Consider the following 16,557-nt stretch of genomic DNA (forward strand, 5'->3'; position numbering starts at 1 on the left):
AATTTTAAAAGCAGTCTAAATAAAGTGAGTAAAGTCAGTCATCAGTCTCCACCTGACCTTTGACCTACTGGAGAATCAACACTTCAGACACTCCCGGTCAAACATACTGGCACTGAATGTGTGCTTGACCCCTGACTATGAGCCAAGAGACAACCCCACCAAAGATACACGCCAACCTGTCGGCCCTGTTTACACCTGGTATTGACATGCGTCCTGGGTCATTGGATCACAAGTAGACAGCTCTAAGTACAGGTGTGAATGCACCAGTTGCGTTCTCTATGCGTGGTGAGATCCGATCACTCAGACCACATTTGGAGGTGGTCTGGGCCACATATGGCTGCATTCTTTCAGCAGGTAAGGCTAACAGGCTGGCTTACTTCTTGTTCCAAAAAACAAGATGGTGATGACGAAAATGCCAAATTTGAGGCTTCAAAACGAGAGTCCACAAACCATAGGTGATGCCACGGTAGCTATGTCCATTATTTGGGCAGTGTATGATGGGAACAGACAGACATGGAGTTGACGACATGTGATCAGATCACCCAAGACACATGTTTTATACCAGGTGTAAACAGGCTCCCTGTTTTACACCACTGATAAAGTAGTAACTGTTTTTTGAAGACCAATATTGATATTATAGAAAGATATCATGTACATCACATTATCTTTTTTTTTTAATTAAAAACCCTGATGTATCAGTGAATTATAGCTTTTGTCTCATGGGGGGTAAAGATGACGGGATTGCGATACATTTTTTTTATTTTCTGAAACCACCACCCACCCCACAAAATGCAGTTTTCAAAAGGCGTGAGTGATGCTGTCTCTAGGAATGATGGGAAAAGCCTCACGCTGACAACGAGCAAACAAACACTAAAGGTTTTTAATTTCAGGCCAAGCCTCCTGTCGACAGCTCGAACAAATGAAAGCAAAGAAAGGAATGAGGACGGGGGGGAAACTGGGAAGAGAAAGACTAACACGACACAGCGCTAATCGAGACTCTTTCTTTAAAAAGAAGAAATATCTCCCCCCTTTTGTTGATGCTGAGGGCTCTTTGTAGAGACCTAATCTGATAACAGGGTGTGAGTGTTTTCATAAGTTAACCTCGACACTATTTACTGAGACCCAGAGCCGCCAAATGGTGTTTGTGAAACCTGCTGTGCTACATTGAGTCTCACTAAGGGGAGTAACACTTCCAAACAAATGTTTCATCTTGTACTGATTACTGGCCTACATCTCTATTGGATTTTCAATAGCTTCTCTGGGAACGAACGTTTGGACCGCCGCAGTTTATATGTTGGCTGAAATGTCATTGCAATTAACTCATACTTTCTTCATGTGTGCCAGTCATTAATGAGTACAATATGGCCGGTGCCTCCACATGCGATGAATTCAATCTTGGCTTTTTCCTCATGTGGATCCAGGATTCGGGGGATATAAACTCCGACGAAATATACAGACAGATGAAAATGCTCATGGACAAACGTAAAGGCATTTTGTGTGTTAACCATCCACCAGAAAACCTAATTTTGCATCTCTGTAAGTAAAAAGAGGTCTTCTGCGTTTCCAGCCTGGTGTCTGACAATCAAAACGCCCAACACCGTCACACACAGTGAACCCTGCGAGCATGTTCTGGCAGGCACTGTTGTGCAAACAGTGCTGCTTTTTAGAACAACTGAGCTGTCGAATATTTATTGTTTGGTTAAGGTTTCAGTGAGAAATTACGACATCAGTCGGCGGCATAGGAGCAGCTCGGCAAGGGGGGGATTTCCCACTTTCCCCTCAGACCAGCACTGTCTGAGCCTGATCGAGTGTTGACGGATAGATTGTCTTTGGGCTGATTCACTTTGAAACTCAGCAGCCGTTAAAATATTGTTTGCTTTTGAAAGTTATACTGATAGTTTTGTTTTGAAGCAGCTGATAAAAGATATTTTGTGCATTACAAGAGTTTTATTGTCAGAATTTTATTCTGGTCAGAGTGGTGAAGCCTCAGACACCATTTGGACTAACACTGGACACTACATCTCTCAGCTGCGATCAGACTCATGAAATGTCCACTCATTAAAATGCTCATCTTGTGGTAATTTTTCTGTCTGTTGTTGTCAGTGTATGAGAAAGTGCTAAACACAACAGACGTGGTTTTTGACAGGAGTTAGTGGTACTAATACCTCTTTTGAATGAACTGTGTGCACGAATTGCACCCAAGCAGCAACTTCCTGGGCTGAAAAAATGAAGCCAGCGTGAAGTTACAAAAACTGCAGTTCCTCTAATGGCCACTTGAGGCTGAGCCCAAGTCAATCCTCATTGACACCCATGTTACCCAACTTTATAGCAGAAATAAACATCTTTACAGAAAACGGTTTTCGTCTTCAAAGCTTATTTCCCAGTTTATGACGTATGGGGGGTGGATTTTTTTTTAACTCATTTAAATATCATAAAGGCTCAAAATTATGCTATTATAATGTTGGTTAGGTAATGTAACCATGGGGTCACCCGAGATAAACAGAGTGCAGTTGTAGCCATAGCTGTCGCTATTTGAGTGTGTTTTCAGTTCATGAAAGTTAATTTTAATGTTTTGGTTGCCTGAAAAGGTATTGTTCAGCATTTAGTTGCACTGAAAGACTCTCTAGGTTCAGTGTCTCCCATAAGTTTTATTTTAATGGTTTTAAACCTGTTTTTGTTAGCAAAAATTAGCATTAACATTGTTACAGTTAACCATGTACACTGTAAATGCAGCATGCTAACCATGCTAGCAGTTAGCTTTAGTGTTAGCTCCACCCTCTTGAATAAATATGGTCACCTCTGGCTACAAAAATCTAATGTGGCGAAGGAAAAAAATGTTAAACTGGAGTCCACAAACCAATGATTAACGTCTATGGCTATTATTTTTATACAGTCTATGATTGTACTGTTTGCAACCAAGCTTAGCTAGCCAGCTAGCTCAGAGAACTGTTGTGACTGACAGTTGCACGCATCTACCCAGCTGGCTAGTGTTATGATAGCTTTATTAGTAGTGTAATGAATGTCTTGTGGGTGTGGTTTAGGCAGGTGGGAGGAGGCAGGGTCAGCACTGAGGTCACACTTGGGGTTGGTGGTATTTACTCATTAGCCTCTATTAGCCACACCTGGAGGGAGAGCAGGAGAGGCCTTAAAGCTGAACGGGCACGCCATGAGATAGGGAGACTGAGAAAGTGTTTGACACGGCACCATGAATTACCATGTAAACACACATTCACTCTAAACAACCATGAAAAAGACCGAGCTGGCCGACTGGGCCAATTGAACGGCACCTGAGAGGTGTCCAGCGCAGTTGCCCAGTCCGAGTGACCTGGTCACGAGCAGCAAGAGCAATGGCCTGCTCAACACACACACACCCCAGATAGGAGAGGTGACACTCACCCAGGGAAGTCCAGGTACATTTCTCAGTTACGGGCTTTCTAGCTTTAGTTGATGAGGTTTACCAGCCAGGTTTAGCATAGCAACATAACACTAGTCTGTTAGCGGTTAGCTTGCTTGTCTTAGTTCACAAGGTGTACAAGCCAGGTTTAGCATAGCAACATAACAAGAGCCTGTTAGCGGTTAGCTTGCTAGTCTTAGTTCACAAGGTGTACAAGCCAGGTTTAGCATAGCAACATAACAAGAGCCTGTTAGTGGTTAGCTTGCTTGTCTTAGTTCACAAGGTCTACAAGCCAGGTTTAGCATAACATAACACTAGCCTGTTAGCGGTTAGCTTGCTAGTCTTAGTTCACAAGGTGTACAAGCCAGGTTTAGCATAGCAACATAACACAAGCCTGTTAGTGGTTAGCTTGCTAGTCTTAGTTGATGAGGTTTATGAGCCAGGTTTAGCATAGCAACATAACACTAGCCTGTTAGTGGTTAGCTTGCTGGTCTTGGTTGGTGAGGTTTACGAGCCAGGTTTAGCATAACATAACACTAGCCTGTTAGCAGTTAGCTTGCTTGTCTTAGTTGACGAGGTGCACGAGCCAGGTTTAGCATAGCAACATCACACTGGCCTATTAGCGGTTAGCTTCCTAGTCTTAATTGATGAGGTTTACAAGCCAGGTAGCAACATCACACTAGCCTGTTAGCGGTTAGCTTGCTTTCTGCTGGTGACTTTCTGCTGGTGTCAGCCAATCAATCCTCATGCACTCATCAATCATCCATCCGCCACCCACCCGCCGTAATTAGCTTCTAAAACTTAGAGACCCGCACCCAACCCGCGCCAAACATTAAGTTATTGTATTTACATTTAAATTATGTCCAGCCATTCTTGCTCATTCGCTTTTTATATAGGCGCATTTTCTTGACTTAAACAATTAAAAGATTATAGGCTACTTTCGAATGTGGTCACATTTCTAATGTAAAAATGACACTAGCCTAGTATTGTTTGCTCTGTTGCAATAATAAAAGTCTTTGAAGTAAGTCAAGTCCTCATGTGCCCTGTTTTACGGAGTGTGCGGTCCACCCGCAATCCATCCGAAATTAATCACGACGTAAATTTATATTGGCCCATGTCGCGAATATATCCACAAGATTTGCATCTCGTACAAAGTCAACAGAAAGATGCATTTAGATCCAAATTTGCCCAGGCAGACTCATCCAGGCGAGTTACAATATCACAATTAACTACATAACAACATAAAGAATATTATTTTAAGCTGATTAAGATGTTCCAAAATCAAACTACAAAAACAGAATAATAGTAACTTGTGTAGACACCTTTTCAGTTGTTGAAGTCTGGGATTCATTAACTTTTTAAGTTCACTTGATTAAATAGCTGCACAAAATAATACAAATTTCAGGCAGAGAGAAACTTCATATCAAAGCAGAGCATCATGACTGATATTTAATGGCCCCATATATATCAGTCAAACTCTCCAAAAAAAAAAGTGCTGAGAAATACAAAAATAATCCCTCACAGGCTTTAATATGTCATGTGCTTGCGGGGCCCACCCAGAATAGTGACTGCAGCCATTTGTCTTTTTTCATAAGCTATTTTATCATCTGCTCTGTTGTGCTGAAAACGTACACACGTCCTCCCACACTGACTCAGCGAGCTCCAGATGGAAAACGAAGCCATCTTTCCCTCAGTGCCAGGACGGGCATCTTTGCGCTCTTCTCATAACAAAGATTTTCAAATGTTTTCCAGACTGGATGGCAGCAGCCGCTGTGTGGCGACTGCATCAGCGTCTTGGATAATGTCTTGGCACCGTCAGTTCAGTTTCTGAAACATAAATAAGGCTGTTAGAAGTTCTGCCTCGCAGGCAGGCGGGCGGGGGCTCCAGCTGGCCTCCTCCTCTTGTCGTCTATGGAGCCCCCTCCCTTGGTCAGGAAAGGGGACATTCACATGCTCTTGTTTGCTGAAAATAGCCGGATGTTTTGACGGCGTGGCTTCATTTAAAGTTTTTAAGCTGTCAAGCCTTATAGCCCCATAATACTACTATGATGGTCCTGTCCAGACTTAAAGTGTGTCTCCAGGGTAATATATGTGATTTATGGGGCTATAAACTCCAATCACAGCAAAGCATTAATGAAAAGTGTTGTCCAATACATGTGTGTCATTGCAGAGTATAAAAAAGACACTCAAAGTGAAATTAATAATCATTTTAAAGGAGAGCAAAAGAAGAAATAATGTATAAATAGAAAGCTTGAAAGTCAAGGTAAAGGTAGGAAAGAGAAAAGGGGACAGAAAGAGAAGGAGGAGAAGGAGGAGAGAAGGCCTGCAGAGGCTACGTCTATCCTGGCCTGAATTACTATCATTATTGTAATGACTCTGTAATGTTTTCTTTCCTGGACCAGTAATTGTTACCAAGCCCGCTGTTCAGAGGTACAGGTGGACAAATTGCTGCCGAGCATTACTTTCCATCGCAGCCAGGGGAACATAATCATTTCCTCCATCCAGGCTTCGAACTGGACTTTTCCCTCTCGTAATCGAACTGTTGGTGTTCGTGGCTATTTCAGTCACCAAACAACAATGAAGTCACATTTTTAGGCACAAATACAAAAAATCTGAGCGATTGCATGCTTCCCTTATTCTCATTTTCAGGTTCATACTTGTATTTTGGGTTTCTACTAGAACATGTTTGCATGTTTTAATGGACAAAATCCTCATGCTGTCTGTGCTGAAACATCTGTATTCACACTCTGTCTGAAACGCTCCGTTTTAGCACCTGTCTCTTTAAGCCCCTTCCCAAAAAAAGCCCAGTTTTGGTCAGTGTTTCAGGGTCTCCTGTATATTGGCAATTCTGCACCATCATTGCAGGCGGGGAATGACTGTGACAGAGAACAGCAGTGCTGTCTACTGTGAAAAATCATCAGTAAAAGCTTCTAAACACAACTGCACATGTTCCAGCAGGAATATGATCAGAAATCAGGGAGACATTTACAAGACTGGCAAACAGGTTTACATGTTTTCTGAAATTAGCATGTAGCTACATGTATGTTAGCAATGCAAATGCACCTGTTCTCATTCCTAAGTCATCAAATACTAACACATTTTCACTCTGACTTTGTCATATATCAATGTTTGGTCATGAACTTTCCACGTTCAGAAACAATGTGAAAGGTACCCTGGGTACGTTGATTGTTGACGTTCTGGGACATGCCTGTTACATGCATTGTCTTCTTTCAAAATACACGGACTACATCAGTACCATAACACGAACTGATGGTTTTTTTTCTTCCAACAATGAACGCACCTGGTTCGGTTTTGAAAAAAAAAGAACAGGGTTTGGCTTTATAATCTCACGGGACACAGACACCACTCTCCCGGGTGAAAGTCTGTGTTTGTTGGACCCATCCGCCACCCCTTTTGCCACCTTAACTTTCGTTCTTGACCTGCCGCATTTCTCCCTGACACCACCGAGCGCCATTGAACTATAACGGCGACCAGCCGCATATCATGCAGACGTTAAAGGACGGCTTTTTTTGTCGGTGTCTGCCCGACAGTCACTGCTCAAATGCCGGATTTCGAGGACTTCGGAGTGAGACTGGGTTGCAAATACTGCTGCTTCGTCATTGATTTCGGAGTCAGACACAGACACTTAAAGCTACCTTTCGTGGCGGTATGATACGCCACAGGGCCTATTTCGGCTGTACGATAGGTGGACGGACGGCATCAGTTCACAACGCGGCTGGACGGCACTGGTCAAGTTGGTATGATACGCCGCTGGATGGTGTCAGTTGGAAACGCTGCCAGTAACAACATAGTATAAAGAGCGAGAAAGTCTCTATCGGGCAAGTGAGAGGGATAATAGATGGGTCTAACAAACCCCAGACTTTCATCCGGGAGACTGGTGTTCTCCCATATGAATGTAGAGCTAAACTATGATGTATTTTCTGAACCTAACATGCTTTTGTTAATGTCCCATCCAAAACGTTAACAGCAGACGCCTAAGGATACCTAGCATGTGATATGTAGGTGCTAAAGTCCACTAACAAAGCAGCAATATGTGACGATTTGGGATGAGAGCGTGTTGCAAGAATCACCAATAAAGGCTTCTAAACACAACCAGACACATTACAGCAGAAATATGATCTCAAATCAGGTTGAAATTTACAACATCTGCAACCAAGTTTACATGTTTCCATAGTTTCTTTCTAAAATCTACACAATCATAACAGATCCTTTATTTGAGGGAATGTGGAAAGAATGCAGACTTGTGCCATTTTCCACTTTCTCCAGCTCTCCACATGAGCCACAGTTGTGTTGTATCTGCATGTATTGACCCTTTTAAACTTCCACGGTCCATATAACCCATATGAACCCCCGCCCACCACCACCTGTGGCAAACTGTCCATGACTCTTAAAACCAGCCAGATGTTGTTTTAAGTCTGGGATTCCTAGGCGGTTTCATGACAACGACTCGCAGGATGAAGCAAATTAGTTCACTCATGTGAGAGAATTTGTAAGAAGATAGGGCTGTAATTAATCTACATGCAAATGATATCTCATTAAACTAACCTAATTAGTGGAATAACGGAAAGATTAAGATGTTTTGCAGATGCTGTAAAGGACTATTTTTTTAACCTGTTACAAAGAAAAAAATCTCCATGTTTCTAATAAAGTGTTCTCATTTTATTGTCTTCCTTCCACTTATTTTAGAGTGTTCCTACATTACCCAGAATGCCTGTCAACTACCCCCCAGGGAACATGTCTGGACTTGTTGCACTCAGCGTTTTAAGGAGTAGGAGGAGGAAATGATGGCAGCCACACCACACACATCAGTAGAGCAAGATGCTTGTGAGTAAAAAGTAGTTGCTGTGTCACGTCTCCTCGCTCAGAATTCCACCTGTCTTGTGGTTGCATTGCATTTCGGTTTATTTTATGCCACAGCAAATTGATGGGTTTCGTAAGAAGCTTTCTAAAACCTGACATTAACTGTTGATGCTTTAGATTGCTGAAGCATTTTCTACTATGGCCAAAAATGATCTGACTTTTCTGAACTAATAAGAAAATTATCTCACAATTCTGAGAAGTTTTCATGAAATTAATCAGTTCTTGTTTTCCTGAATTAAAGAGATAATAATCTGTGTTATAAGCTGCAGGGTTTTGTGTCTGTGTCCTGTCTCTCCAGGTGTCGCACTCCTCCCCTCCTCACCGTGCACAGAGTGGTTGAGCGCACCTGTGATTAATCTGCTTATTAGAAAAGGGCTGGTTAAAAGGAGCTGAGAGGTGACCGGTAGGTGCCAGAGAGAGGATGTGTGTTGGTTGAAGATGTAGTTAACTGCAGCTGAATGGTGGCTTGAGCTTGTGCTGCAGCAAAGCTTCTCTCCTTTGTTGTGGAAAGTGGGTTTCAGTTGTTTTAAGTTGTAAACGTTTGATTTTTTTATTGTTAATAAATTCCTTTCTTTTGCTTACATTAAGGTTCCCATCATTCTTTATCCCAGTTGATATTTATTGCTACTCCCCTCATCCTCTGGGCTTATTCTGGGAAGGTAACAATATTGTGAATTCTTGTTTTCTACATTAAAGGGAAACTTTAATGGACGCTTTTCACCATGTTTTTGTGTCTTTGTGACCAATAAAGACAGCACAAGGATTGAACTTTCACTAAGCTTCACAAGCAAAGAAACACAAGTTTTATTTAGTTTTGCTTTTGATTCATGGTTTCACATTTAAGTCTATTTAAATATCTGTTTATCCAGTTGGAAAGCGACACTGGCAGCACTACGGTGAAACTGAACCGACGGTGCAGCACCGCAGATAGGAGAGATTCTGTGTTGCTGAGACGGACATCTCTCACACAAAGTTAATTTTCTCCTGATTTGTCTTTCTGAAAAATGCCATTTTATTGTCAGAATGTTTGGAAGATATGTGGCCTGGGTTCAACATTTACATTTAGTGGTCATGGTCACGCTCACTATTAGAATGAATAGAGTCAGGGCTGCCGCTACTCTCCTAAAGGGAACCTAAGGGTGCTTTCAGATTTAGAGTTCGGTTGCCTTGGTCTGAATCAGGGACTAATTTTGTTCCTAAGTTGCCTAATTACCTACAGTTGGTTCGTGTTCTCACGGCAGCATTTACAAGCGGACCAGATCAAATGCCTTGTGTGAGAAAGCTGCTCTTGATTGGTCAGAATTTCCATGCGGGAAAAATCCAGGAAGTAAAGCAAATGTTGAAGAAGAGTACACTTGCAAGATAAATGTGACACTTTCTAACGTCACAATGGAGGGACAACTACGCAGGTTGATTTTAGCGCTGGTCATCGTGGACTATATTGCTGTCATTGTTCATTTTAGTCAAACCATACAGTTTGAAAACGAGGCGCGGCTCCAACTAGAAAACAATGTTTTGATGCATTGGATGTGCTGAATGTGCATATTAAGGCAGTACAGGAGGAGGTGCACATTAATAATCCTCCAGGACTGTAACATGCTCATGTTTAACCCAAACAATGTGTCATCTGACTGCAGTTGGTTCAGATCGAGGTCGGAACACGTTCTCACCACAAACAAACTGCACCAGAGTTTGTTTGTAACCAGACCGAGACCACCTCTTCAAGAAGGTCTCAGTCTGGTTGTTTTGGTGCGCACCTGAGAATGGAAAAATAGGGTCCATTTTTTTTTAAACATATAAGTTTCCCTTTAACAAGATTATTATCTCGTTAATCCAGGACAAGAGCAGTTGGGTTTGTTTTTTTCAAGAAAAGAGATGATAATCTTGTTAATGCAGAAAAATAGAACAGATTGTTTTCCTTAGGCTTCCATAGGACTAAATACATTGGATACAGAACGCAGTGTTATCCAGTGTCTCCGGAGAATTTGCTGCGTGCTGCATTCCATTTTCAGACATTAATGTGACTGTTTTTTTCCCACCAGCGACTTTCTTTTCAGTCCCAGATGGTCTTGCGTTGAGTCCTTTAAAGTCCTCGCAGGCGAACATACATCAAACGGCGAATTCCACATCTTCTGAAAGTGTTGTAATTACCAGCGTGAAAGCAGCACATATGTGGCGCACACTGCATCAATCATACAGTAACACCTGATTTTAATCACCTCGCCGTGGCTGCACTGATCGTTTTGACACCCACAAAATAGCTGGGAGCTAACTGCCTGGAAGAGGAAAAGTGGGATATTAAAAACTATAATTTTCAGAGGGAAGGCATGACAGCCACCAGCTCTCATTGTTTTTATGGAATGACAAAACACCCTCACATGAGTACATTCTTATAATGCTTTTATGGTTTGAAAAATGGGCGGTGGCATCATATGGAAACATGTCTTTAGTCAACACCACAAATAAAAACATGAAATGTAATTTAGCTATAGGGAGACGTTCTGCATTCTCAGACTGCACCACTGTGAAATGATTTCAACCATCGTTAATCTGTAAATTGTGGTGTTTCTGTGCTACACTTCCCAGAAATCACCTGTCGACATCATATTTATATTAATGTAAATCCACTATTCAGTCTCCTTGTGGCTTTGTTTTGATCTTTGCCAACTCCAGTGGGAAATGATTAGCTTTTTAGCCTCTCGGTAGTTGATAAATTGATATTGAGACCAGTGAGAGTGAATCAAAACAGTAAAATTGTTGGTCATAAAACCAAAACAACAAGCTAAACAACACTAAAATTCTCCGTAAAGCTGAGGGGATAATGTATCCCCATTCAACAGTTTGTATATCTATCAAATAATCGCCCCACAAACTGTAATATAGGGTGTATAGGACCCATCCCCAGTGTAAAATCTATATGTGGGATGCTAATTTGTCCTGTAGGGGGTCACTGTATTGTCAAGGGTGTCTGTCAATATAGGTAGAATCCATTAATTGAGGGATAGGTGTTGCTACAGGGGGGACCACACATAGTTTTTTGACAGCAGCGGAGGGCCACATCAAGTCAGGTGTACACTGAACAATGTAGTGGTGAAAATTTGTAGCTTTGAATGGTTTATGGACACGGATTTGTGGATGTTTGCAGGTTTTTCATGGACGACTACAGCAGTGATAAATAAATGATGCATCGAAGAACAAAAAGGACCTGATGAGCAGCAGTCAGGTAGGTCAGGCGAGCGCATCAATTAGTAAGTAGCCTGTCTATGCAGCCCCTCATTGGTCATGTGATTGCAGCAATCCCAGTTACGTGGCTTATACACAAAATTACAGGCTCTTGATTATGTGAGTTTTGTACAAATTTTTTTTTTTTTGTAAGTGTATGTACAAACAGTGCACGAGAACAGCCTGGAGGGGAACTGCAGAGTCAAGCGTTAATTCTTGTCACTACAAGTGAGCCCTCTTACATTAAATATGGTATTTTCATCCATTGTTTTCTGGGTTTTACTATGTTCTTCTTGTTCTCTTGCTTCGTTTGTGGGATAAGTGCCATATGGTTCACAGGCTGTTGTCAATCATTCAGAAACACACCCACAGCTGATTAACTCCCTCACACCTGTGCACACCTGTGAAATAGGTGGGGCAGCCTCTATTTAAGCTCAGTGTTGGAAGAAATGGTGTTGAACACTCCTGATGAAGGTACAGGAGGACTGAAAAGTTAGTGTTAGTATAAATTGTGAAGCTGAGCAAGAGCAGTATGCAGGATTTTCTGTTCAAAGACTGAAGTGATATTTTCCAACGCACCTGCGTCTGAGATAGTCGGATGTGCAAATACATTTCTTCAAACTAAATCCATTGTTAAGATAAAAAATACTGAGTAGAGCAGCTTTGATTTTCTTATTGGAACTCATATCCAAAAGTGTGATAACATATGGAGTTATTTTGTGGTGTTTGTGACAAGCCCAGTCACTAGAAATAAAATGTTGGCAATTTAATTTCTTGTAAGCCATGAACACTTTACATCTGTACATGTCATACGTATCATATCAACATTTTTAAAGTGACATGAGCTGACTTTGTCATGTGGAGGTGGAGGGGATGGTGGCTTGTATGTCACCAGGTGAGACGCCTGCCAAGCTGCAGACAACTGTTTGAGACAGACAAACGAACAACACGGTGTTTTCAGCTGCTTTTTAGACACCAAACATGGGTGTTTTGTAGCGACCTGTCACTGTTTTTCCTGCTGGGATAGTGCTACAAAAAGTGGTTGTTTTTCCCAAGAAATTGCTGCACTTCCTGCAGGGTTAGTGCTATGCAAAGCGGTTGATTTTACTAAGACATCGCTGTGTTTCCTGCTGGGTCAGTGCCCCCAAAGCTGGGTATTTTGAGCCAGAACATGATATTTTCCCTCACCATAACCAAGTCGTTTTAATGCCTAGACCTAACCACACGTTTACCACAGTGTTGTTAAAAACGAAACGTTTCGATGTAGCCACGACATAATGACATGCAAATGTAACATATCTGTGGTTTGCAGAAACATATTCGCCATTTTATTCTGGCGATTGCGTTGTTTTGACAATGTATTTTTTTGGTAATGATTGTAAAAGAAAAGGTCCTTTGGTATAGGCGGCGTCACATAACTTGCAATGTCCAGTACTGACTCAGACGGGCTTCTTGCTGTCACTTTAACTTTCACTATGTATTTTCATCCCTTAAGACATTTTTAAAAGGCCTCTCCTGGTATTCACACGGATTTGATATGCATTTTTTGCCAAGCATCAGTCACATATATTATTATGCAGCCCCTGGCTTATTGTCTTTGGCCCTCGCCCACCGCAGTGTAAGTCACCAAGCCTCACCATGCTGTATGGGACATGTTTCTGGTCAGTGACTCATGCAGCATGTTGAACCATGTGAAACCACAGCTCTGTGCCCTTTGTGTTAGTGTGCCAGGAGGCCTACAGTACTGTCGGAGCATGCCTTACAAGCCGTTTCCATGCTCTCTCAGCGAGCAAACTTGCAAACAGCTGCGTTTTCCATCAGAAGTGGTTTCTGGAGATGTGTGTTTTTTTCCCCTGTCTTCCTAAGGGGGGAAGGGGAGTGACAGGATCAGGGGGATTGGGAGGCAGGGCTGCAGATAAAAGTGAGATGTGCCTCGTACTCAGCGGTACGGTCCATGAACAAGTTTATTAGCAACAAAGTCTTGAATCATGCAGACTAAGATTTACTGCCAGTAGAGACAACTTATAGAAGGTCGCCATGGCCTGTGGGGCAAACCCAATCAGAGTGTTTTCTTAACTAATGAACTGTGAGATGAGTCACTTAAACTCACATTAAAAGAATGACTTTTAGTGAGAAATGTTTCGTTTTGTTCTGACTTCAGGTTCAGTCTTAAATGTGTGCAGTTTGTCAGCTTAATGAAGGCTTTAAAAAGAAAACACATCATTCACTCTACTGTACTGCCACACCATCAATATACTGGGTGTATTCACTCTATCACAGGAGCACACGTATGTTAATACAGACATAAATGTGTATTTACTTCCTGATACTGTTGTCAGTCGTTGAGGTTAATTTACAGGTTAATAACCTGGATAAAGGCCAGTGTGAAGTGAAGTTTTACCCAGAGGGTGAATCAGTGTGAAACAGGAAGCAGCATCAGAGTGACCTCTAGTGGTTCCACATACACATCTAGTTTGGTTTTAGGAGTGGGATTTGAGAGTTTCTCCAATGTAAAGCAGACTGAAGCGGGGCATTTTAAACCAGGACAACTGATATATGAAAAATATGCTGTGACAGACACTGTGTTAACATGCTGAACTGCATATCACCATGCTCAGCTGCTGGTTTTACAGATTCTCTTTGTATTGTTGCAGCGAGGGAACAACACAGTGATGTTGAGTGTTTAATGAAAGACTAGTATTTCTGTCCAATGAATTCTAGTCACTTCATTACATTTTTGTGTGGTTGCCAAGGGCATAGGTTTTGTGTCAGTACTGGGGGGGACACATATGAAACAGGGACTCTGGGGGTCCTCCGCCAACAAAATTTTACCATCAAACACTTAATTTTCTGCATCCTTGTGAATTTCTTGCACCAATTTCGGCCTTTTCTGCATCAAATTATGGTGTATATGTTTTTAATTTTGTCAAAATAAAAGTCCTACTCTGCTATATCTATACCTATGATAGTTGCAATGACATGCAGTGACAAAATACTCAGCAGAATCATGTTTTGTTGGTCTGCACCAGACCAGACTTTTTATAAATGCTTGTACACATATGCCTGATATAACTTGTTACACCCTGTTGCCATCTTCAGTCTGACATTGCGTCCCTTCTAATTGATTTCCATGAGGAAGATGGATTCTCTTTTCCCTAACTAATCACGAGAGACCTACGTATCCACCTGGGGCATGTTAAATCTGAAAATAGCGGGCACTGTTATGCCACAGTGTCAGGTTGAACGACATGTCTCCTTGAAACAATGTGAAAGGGTAGCCAACGAGATTTGGATTGGTCTTTCTTGTTGAGTAGGTGTGTCAGAGGTGTTACCCAATCAGCAGTGGCATGTATGTGAGTCAAAAAAATCCAGTAGATTTTTAATTGAGCCCTTTCCCACTGGATAAAAAATCCACTTACACCCATAACATCTGGCGTTTATATTTAATATGAAAGGTTACAATCGACACCCAGCTTTAATTGGCACCAATCAGCAGCGATGGAAATGCAACACCTGGATGGACGCGCTAATTTTACCCCTTGCCAGCATGATGCAATGACGGGCCACCACAAAATACCATCTGTATCCCTTCAAGTAGTGCTTGAACATCGTTCCAATTCAGTATGTTTGAGACAGAGACTAAAAAAGTAAGAGAAAATAAAAAGAAATAAACACTGCCACATGTCCACTGGCCTCCATGCTGCTTTCTACCGTCTACTAACCTGTTTTCTGGTGTCCAGCTATGATGCTGACGTTTAAAGAAACCTGCTTATATGCGCTAATTATTTATGTTTCTATGAAATGAACTGAATGAAACCCCTCCGTATTAAAAGACATTGCACTTGCATGAAACACCAGGGTGTTCAACGCACTTCTATTTCTGTTTAAATCAATCTTTTGCCACAGTTTGTCAGGGCTGAATGCAACCCAGAATCTAACATCACTTTGAGTCCACACCAAAGCATAGTTATGCCAACATATTTGCTTTCCTGGGGTTTTAAGAGTAGACCAGAGCAAAGTAAATAGACTATGATGTCATCAGGTGATATTGAGAAGACATGCAGTCTACGTATCGATTTAGAACCAGGCAACATTTGCATTGGTGAATTTGAAGATTTGAAAGGAGTCTGACTGAGCCACCTTTGCAAACCATTTGTTTTTTATATGCAAATAACTCGCTTCACTTTGGTTTCTCTCTTTATTCAAGTCACCAAAGTTCACACAAAGATCACTGTCTTTCTCCTACTTGACTATGCCAGATAACTAGAGTGTGTTCAGGTTATATTCTGTTTGTGTTTTCTTTAAGTTTACTCTTTAATTGCCTGCTGGCTCAGGCAGCAAAAAGTGTCCGCGCCAGTGGCTGATCAATAGTGTCGAGTGCAATGTTAAAAGCTGGATAGCGGGCCGATCCTGCCTCGCCCACCGGTGTCTAATGAATGTGATGTGCAGTGAAGATACGAGGTCAGAGTCATCCTCACCCTCCTAAATAATGAACCCCATGCTGAGGTACAGCCGGCACAGGTTAGCTTGGGAAAGATAATTAGACAGAATGCTGCGAGGGTTCAAGATGTGTTCTCATTTAGATTTAAAGTTTTGCTCTGATGATCAATGGTGACACTGTGACATTCGTTTGTTAATGTTCTCACTCGTCTCAGAACTCAAACATTCGCTTGATGCCAGGAATCAAATATGGCTTGATCAAAATCTCTAACCTGTCCAATTAACCAAGAGCTTACATGTCATGTGACCTTTGTTTATAACCCAGTCTGCTTGTAACTGGACAGTTTGAACCTCAAAGAATCAAAAATACATAGAACTAATGTCAGCCTTACACCAAACAACTTTAAAAGCATTTTCACTGCCGTTAAAAAATTTCCAGTGTTGGAATGTATTCATGAGAGTTACCTTTGTTGGTGCATGTTTCCATGATCTGATCGTGGTCATAAAACTCAACCCAAGCTGTCTCAGAGGTCTTGTGTGTACGATTATGGCAGAAATGTAACTTCTTTCTTTCTTTCTTTCTTTCTTTCTTTCTTTTTCTTTATTTTATTTGATAGGGA

General features: G+C 41.7%; 1 long non-coding RNA gene across 1 annotated transcript; it reads left to right on the top strand.

Annotated features, from left to right (window-relative positions):
* The first annotated feature begins 220 nt into the window (after positions 1-220).
* On the top strand, positions 221-8,784 carry LOC126384700 (uncharacterized). The gene is made up of 3 exons (XR_007569334.1): positions 221-354; positions 8,102-8,239; positions 8,574-8,784. It is a non-coding gene; the product is annotated as an uncharacterized LOC126384700 (long non-coding RNA).
* The last annotated feature ends 7,773 nt before the right edge of the window (positions 8,785-16,557 follow it).

Source organism: Epinephelus moara, chromosome 23, assembly GCF_006386435.1.
Source record: "Epinephelus moara isolate mb chromosome 23, YSFRI_EMoa_1.0, whole genome shotgun sequence".
NCBI lineage: Eukaryota > Metazoa > Chordata > Actinopteri > Perciformes > Serranidae > Epinephelus > Epinephelus moara.